General features: G+C 35.6%; 1 long non-coding RNA gene across 1 annotated transcript; it reads left to right on the top strand.

Moving 5' to 3' along the window:
- Window positions 1-724: 724 nt before the first annotated feature.
- Window positions 725-6823, top strand: LOC145958827 (uncharacterized). The gene is made up of 3 exons (XR_014434384.1): window positions 725-4374; window positions 4593-4640; window positions 4768-6823. It is a non-coding gene; the product is annotated as an uncharacterized LOC145958827 (long non-coding RNA).
- Window positions 6824-7977: the final 1154 nt, after the last annotated feature.

Raw genomic sequence — 7977 nt, 5'->3', positions numbered from 1 at the left:
CAGACGCAAACTTTGATTAACATATCTAGTATACTGAAGAGTTTTATCTACTGCTTATCTTTAAATGAAACTATCTTGAAAAGGAAAATGCATGAACGTTAATCATTATTGTTATATGAAACATTTTCCTTCAGTAGACGATAAATCTTCCAGATGCAATGACCTTGTGTTAAGCAAATTCTGCATAACAGTCTGGTATTTAAAAGTGCATTGGACAAAAAATAGCTTAAAATTTCTTCTTACACACACACATATTCAACCCTAGCTCCTTTCTATGTGTTTCATGTCTAACTTCATCATTTACAATCAATGAGGATGTTATACTCATGCAATAGACAAGACTCTCCTAAACTATATACATGTGTGGTGCTAATAAAATCACATATCTCGATCCAAAGGCATGCGTAGTCTAGGAGATCATGTCAGTCACAATCCTCATAGCACTCTACACTAGGAGAAGATGCACTAGTGATACATCGAGATAATTGTGTTGCAAAAGTTTCAACCTATGCATACAAGTGGACGAGACTGGAGCTCCTAAACCTAGTTGTCCTCAAGGTTATGAATGTCTAAGCCTTTACATAAGGAGACTTTTCTTGGCAACATATTTTGCATCATATCCATCACAAAACAAATTATACATATGATGAATATCATACAAGACTTAATGCATGTTCGTATGAATGATATTCACAATTCTCAAGTTACAATAATCACATCCTGACTAATTAAGCAATTTTTCTTAGACTTTTACACTACTAAGTTTGACTTAGACTTCACATCTCATGACCATCACATGGTTCACAACAACACGCCACATTATTATCATACACATAAGCACGTCACGTATACCTTGATTAACGAGTCCTAATATTTAAGGTCAAATCTCAACCTACTCACTCAAATACCTCAATTAGAATCAAATACCTCAATTAATTATTAATATTTGTCGCCACCCGCCGAAACGGACCTTGGCATTCGCGACGATGGTCGGACTCTTATTAATGTTTTGAAAAGTGATGGATTGTTAGAACGACTTATTCTCAAACTGAGACCTTATCGAACTAACAATTTTATTAAATGATTCACTAATCCATGTTAATCCCAAGCGGGACCCTCCATAGATTAGTGGTTTTCGCAAAAGGTAGGGTTCTTGGAGTCGCCACCAATATTTTACTCAAAACATTGGAAAAAGATTTAAGGCAATTGATTTTATAAATCAACCTTGGCCATTACAACCAGAGTTGCACTACAAGAATTTCGCAGATTAGCGAGGGAATTTAGCGAGGGATATAAATTCAAGCTATTTCCTCGCTAATTAGCGAGGGACTGGCGAGGAATACAGTCCCTCTCTAATCCCTCGCTCATTAGTGAGGAAATAGCTTGGATTTATATCCCTCGCTAAATTCCCTCGCTAAATAGGATCATTTTGCGACCAACCTTCATCTCCTCGCAAATCTGTCGCTAAAGCTAGTGCTTATTTAGCGAGGAACTTAGGCCCTCGCAAATCCCTCGCCAAATTATGAGCCAAAATATAAAAACGAATTTTTCATCTAGCGAGGGAGTTTTCTTGTCGCAAATCCCTCGCTAATGTATAGCCCTCGCAAATCCCTCGCAAATCCCTCGCAAATTAGTGAGGGAAAAGGTTTTTCGCTAATCCCTCGCAAATAAGAGATTTTGTTGCTAGTAAGAATTTGAAATTCTTCATATTTTTTTCTTTTTATTTTACTTATATATATTTTTATCTTATTTGTTATTTCTTCATTTTTTTAATTATTCAATATTTAAAAATAATTTTAAAATTATTAAATATTATCTAATATTAATTTTAAAAATTATTAAATATTATCTAAAATTATCTATTAAATAAAACTATTGATTAAAAGATAAAGTATACAAATTTTTAGACTTAATTTATTGAATAATAAATTCAATATATAACGTAATTACATTCATTAAATAACTCTTTTAAGAGTTACTTTTGAAGTAACTGAATTTTCACTCATATATATTTTTTAAAACACACACACACACACACACATATATATATATATATCATAAATTTTAAATATAATTTATATGTTTACAATATGAATTTAGTCCGTGTATGTCTTGTTTTCTTAATTATGATAATTTAAAATATTTTTGTATATGTTAGAAACTAAAATAAAATAAAAGTGTTTAATTAGAAAATATATGTATAAGACAAAATGATTCAATTCAAATAAATAATACTTAATATACCACTTTTAAATTTAATTAGAAAATATATATATAAGAAAAAATGATTGAAAGATCAAATTAATTATATATGATATGTCCAAATTATTTGATATATCAATATGTTTTATAACATCTTAAAAAATGATTTTAAAAGAACATTTAGTACACAAAAAATTGTTTTATACTTAAGAATTATAATTCATAAAATTTATAAATTTCAAAAATCATAATTTTTTTAGGAATAATTAAAGTCTGTTTAGTTATCATCAATAACAGATTCATGAAATTTTTTTAGTAAGGACAAAAAAAATAGGCTATACTATGTTTGCAAATTAAAAATATAATAAGTTTTCTTTTTATAGAAATATATGCTTTTATGAAAAAATTAAAATACCTATTTTTTTTAAAAAAAATTACAACTGTCATGAATAGAGTGACAATTTTTATTTTTATTTTTATTTCATTTGAGATTCTATGAATGTATATTTGTGATTTATGCGATTTATTTAACATTAAAAAATGCTAAAAATTAAAAGATAAAGTGATAAAATTAGTACCAATTTATTCTCTTTCTTATTTCTTGTAATTTTCAACATTCATTTTTTATAAAATATTTATGGAAATAATATTTTTTATGGATAAAGTTGTTTTTATTAACTATTTAAGTAAAAAAAAACTGTTTGGGCAATTACCCATACCCCTCAACATGCACCTGCCCCGTTGAAAAAACTAATTTTAAAAATATTTATAATTGTTATTAAAAATTAATTTTCTTTTATTGCATTAAATAAATAAAGATAATGAGATTTTTTTATTGCATCGAAATTTTTCTTTTAACATGATAAGATTAAGATTAAGATTTACCATAATTAGAAGATTAAGATTTCAAAATTAAAATTAGATGAGAAGATTTCAAATTAAACATTATAATGAGACAAAATGCAATTTACCTAAGATAAAATATTAATCTTGTAATTCTTAATGGTGGAAGTTGGGATAAAATACATTATATTTTAAGTTAGAATACTAGTGTGGTTATTGTAATTTTAATAAAAAAAATATTAATCTTGGTTGCACAGAGGAAATTCAATTCAAACAAAATGTGATGCCAAAGTTAAAGAACCGAAAGTAAAAAAATAAAATAAAAGAAATCACACGTTGATGGTCTGTAAAGTGGGCCACGTGTCAAGATCATGTAATTTAACCCTTATGCTAAAAGCACAAGACATATAAGTTCACCTAGCGTCAATGGATCAAACGGCTGAGAAAGTCTCCCGGTCCAGGACGGCTCCAACCCTTTCCCACCGGGCGCCAAAAACCCCTCACTCTCTCATTTCAAACGCAGTGCCCAAACCAGAACACCGAGATTGAAAAAGCCACCCATAAATCAGATTGAGCTTCGTTTTCCTCTTCCTATATATATCGCTGCTGCGATTCGATTCATTTCATTTCGATTTCAGCAAGGAAGCCCGATGACTCCGTGCGCATGCAAGCCGATCGCTATCTCCAAGATTTCCAGTGAACTTTGGATGCGTGGCAGGTTCTTCCTTCAATCTGTTCTCTGCTTCCTCGATTCGCTTCATTTCGTTCCCTATTTGTCTTTATCTTCCATGCGCGCTGGTTTGATTTCCACTGAATGACTCGATGATTGTTTGGTTTGTCGATGTTATCGTTTTCCGGTGCTGGATTTGACGATTGTCGTTGCTTCTGGAGCTGTGAACTTCTCTGCGAGTTATCTAGCTGTGTTTTACGAATGTTTCTATTTCCGTGTCTTCTGGATTTTGTAGAGACTTAGGGTTTTTATTTTTGTTTTCCTTTGAATTGTGAACTCAGTAATTCGGTGCAGAAATTAAATTTCGAACCGCACTTATGTTTTTCTGCAGGTGGCTGATAATTTACTTCATGATCCCAGTAGCAATCTAGAAACCTTGATATTTTGTTCTCAGACCTTGAGAAGCAACGTAACTGTGGTCTTCTACTTCCTGTTGATGTCTGGTTAATGCTTATTGGTGTTTGAGAATGCTAAATACTTACCCCAAGGGCTACTTCTTCTTGTGGTTTTTGAGTACTTGATTTGGTATGATTTAGGTACAAAGGGACTTTGAGGAATTCCCTTCCACAGCTTTTCGGCCGTTGCGTGACTCATTGAATGTGAGTGAGGGTCTATGTATTTTTGGTGCTATTCATAGGGTGTTTAAGTTTAGGATGTGTATTTGATTCCCTCTTAAAAGGATTGTGTATATACTCCTGTTTTTCACCTGCACTGCGAAAAATTGTTTGGTTTATGGACTCCCTGCCATGACCATGCAGGTGTTTAAGTAGAAACAATGCTTTATGTGCTTTACTTTCATAGTTGTTTTTGAATGCAGACCTTGCTGAAAAAGTTCCACAAGGGTCCTCCAAAAGTCAGAACACAGGTGTCAAATAGAAGTCTCTTGCACCCTTCTGTCTTCTTTGTTGTTTTTTTTATTGGTTACTTTTGGGCTTTTTATATGGAAACTTAATGTACCCAAATGTGTTGTTCAAAATTGTCTACACCTGTAGATTAGCATTGCAGTGGCTGCGTTGGCTGTGCACGTGCCTGCAGAAGACTGGGGGGATGGTGGTATAGTGAAATGGCTTAGGGATGAGATGGATTCCTATCCAGAATATATACCGGGATTCTTGGAGTTACTTACAGTTCTACCGGAGGTATATAAGCTGACATCAGTGGCATGTGTGGATATGTTTTCATCTTATTAATTAGACAAATGCCTGAAAACTTTGAATGACTAAACGCCAAGTTGTTATAATTTACGAAGTTTCTGCTTTGTCAGACTCAGATATTGTTGTTTATGTAGCTTAACATCATACAATTCATGAATTATTCAATAAATGTTTGTAAACAAACTTTTTAATTAAAGTAAGTTTGTTAACAATTTGTATTTTTGTGTTGCATATTATGCCTTTTACATAATTTATCTTTATATGCAGGAAGTATTAAATTATAAGATATCAATTAGTTATATTAAAAAATTTATTTAAAATTTTAAATTAATAATTTCTGACGGAAATTTTCATCAGAAACGGTTTTCAAAATTTCTGACAGAAATTTCTGTCGGAAATGTTCGTCATAAATTTCTGACGAAAATTTTCGTCGAAAATTTTCGTCGAATATGGAGAAGACACTTTATCTCATCCTGTAATTGATTCTGATCTTTGGTTAAAAGCTGCAGGTGAAAACAAGAAGAAAAGAGTGCATGGCATGGGAAATAGCTTGGATCTTGGAACTAGTAGCTCTACCCAAACTTCATCTCCAGAGGTTGCATGTGCCTCTACAAATCTTACGCCTATGATAGAAGAACGGGTCACTACAGTTATAAATCTTACTATTTACGATGACTAGTTATTTGGCTTTTCTTTTTGTAAGACCTTAATTAGTTTGGGTTTCTTTAAGATAGTATGCACAAGTTGGATTTTGTAAGACATTTAACAATTTGGTTTTGTAAAAGATATTGTTACATGCAACTTTTATTTTAAATCATGTCGAATTGAAAAAAAATTATGTAGTTGATTTAGATTTATTTAAAATATCAAATTAAGAATAATGTATATATAGATAAATTAGGAAGGTTTCGCGATATATTAGCGAGGGATTCGCGAGGAAACTCAAAAGATATGTTGCGAAGGTTTCGCGAGGGATTAGCATGGTATTCGCGAGGGAACTCAATCCATATGCTTTGATGGATTTGCGTGGGATTAGCGAGGGACATATTTGCGAGGGATTCGCGTGGGATTTGCGAGGGACATATTTGCGAGGGTTTAGCGAGGGATTTGCGAGGGACATATTTGCGAGGGATTAGCGAGGGATTTGCGAGGGACATATTTGCGAGGGATTAGCGAGGGATTTGCGAAGGACATATTTGCGGGAGTTTCGCGAGGGATTTGCGAAGGACCTCAATTGATATATTGCTACAGCGTTGCGAGGAATTAGCGACAATATTGCGAGGGATAATTGCGACGGAGTGGCGAACGATTAGTGAGGAAATATTAAATACAATTAGCGAGGGAATTTAGGTTCTACGTTTGCGAGGCGGTAGCGAAGAATTAGCGGCACAAATTTGCGACGGACTAGCGAAGCTGCTTGCGAGGGAAAAGCGAAGGAATTTTGCGAGGGAATTGCGAGGGATATGCATCCGTCGCTAATTAGCGACTTGAATTTAGCGAGGGAATGATCCCTCGCAAATCCCTCGCTACTCCCTCGCTATTCCGTTTAGCGAGGGATTTGCGAGGGATTTGCGAGGGATCTTTCCCTCTCTAATTCGCAATTTTCTTGTAGTGTTGGGTAAGGGAGTCGGTTACGTGCGGGGAAGGTGTTAGCACCCCACAGCGCCCCTTTCGGGTTCCCTATGACGGATTATTTCATAAATAACAGTGTAAAATTACTAAATTACCCCTATTTATTGTAAACGATTATAAACGAGATATCTACATTATGAAAACTTTAAACATGTAATGCAGCAATCAGAAAGCAATAAAGGAAAGCGATAAGAGAAAGGATTTGGAAAGGAAACCTTTGAAGCGTGCTTTTATATCAATGAAATCTAGGAGGCTTTTTGGCGCTCCCTCTCTCTACAAGCTCGCTCGCTTCTTCCTAAAAAATAATTTTTGACTATGGAAATCCAAAAGATTTCCCTTCGACTAAGTTCGAGACTCAAGAAAATGGCTCGTGACTCAAGAACTTCGTCGGATTGACTCTCAGAGCGATTTCTAGGGCAGAACACTGCTCAAAAACCCCAGAATACTCAAGGAGAGAGTCCAAACTGTGTGGAAAAGTGTCAAATGACGTCCAAATGACGTCCTATTTATAGGGATGAGGCGCAGTACGGCCCCTGGGGTCAATACGGCCCGTATTGAGTTTTTGTACTTCAATACGGCCGTATTGAATTCAGTACGGCCGTATTGAAATACAGAAACTTCAATACGGCCGTATTGGTTTCAGTACGGCCGTATTGTAGTACAAAATGTGCAGTACGGCCGTACTGAACTCCAAGGAGGCCGTATTGAGCTCCAAACCTCCCACTTTCTTATTTTTGGCTACTCTAAGACCTCTAAACCTACAGATAGTCATCCTATGGTCTTCTGGGAGTCCTTCTGGCTGACTTTCCTTTGATCTTTGAGAGTCTTCGAGTCTTATTTCCGACCCGGACAATTTTAGGGGTCTACAGCTGCCCCCCCTTTACTTAGTCAAACGGCCTTTTGGTGTACCGTTTGATAAGTAAAGGAGTTGACCCAATTGTCCGGGGAGTAGGCCATCCTTCTGACTTGTAGTGTCTTCCGGTGGAAAATTGTTGAGTAGCCTCTCCAGGTTGAGTATTAGTCGTCGCCTCTCCAGGCTCATGCATACCTCCGTGTTCTTGACAACCTCGGGGTAGCTGAGTACCGCCTCTCCAGGCTATACCAACGTGTTCTTGACAACCTCGTGGTAGTTGCATACCTCCGTGTTCTTGACAACCTCGGGGTAGCCGAGTACCGCCTCTCCAGGCTATACCAACGTGTTCTTGACAACCTCGTGGTAGTTGCATACCTCCGTGTTCTTGACAACCTCGGGGTAGCCGAGTACCGCCTCTCCAGGCTATACCAACGTGTTCTTGACAACCTCGTGGTAGTTGCATACCTCCGTGTTCTTGACAACCTCGGGGTAGCCGAGTACCGCCTCTCCAGGCTATACCAACGTGTTCTTGACAACCTCGTGGTAGTTGCATACCTCCGTGT

This window comes from Cajanus cajan, chromosome 6 (assembly GCF_000230855.2).
Source record: "Cajanus cajan strain Asha chromosome 6, NIPB_CcT2T_4, whole genome shotgun sequence".
NCBI classification, from domain to species: domain Eukaryota; kingdom Viridiplantae; phylum Streptophyta; class Magnoliopsida; order Fabales; family Fabaceae; genus Cajanus; species Cajanus cajan.
The sequence above is the reverse complement of the archived record's forward strand: the minus strand, read 5'-3'. Positions and strand labels throughout refer to the sequence as shown.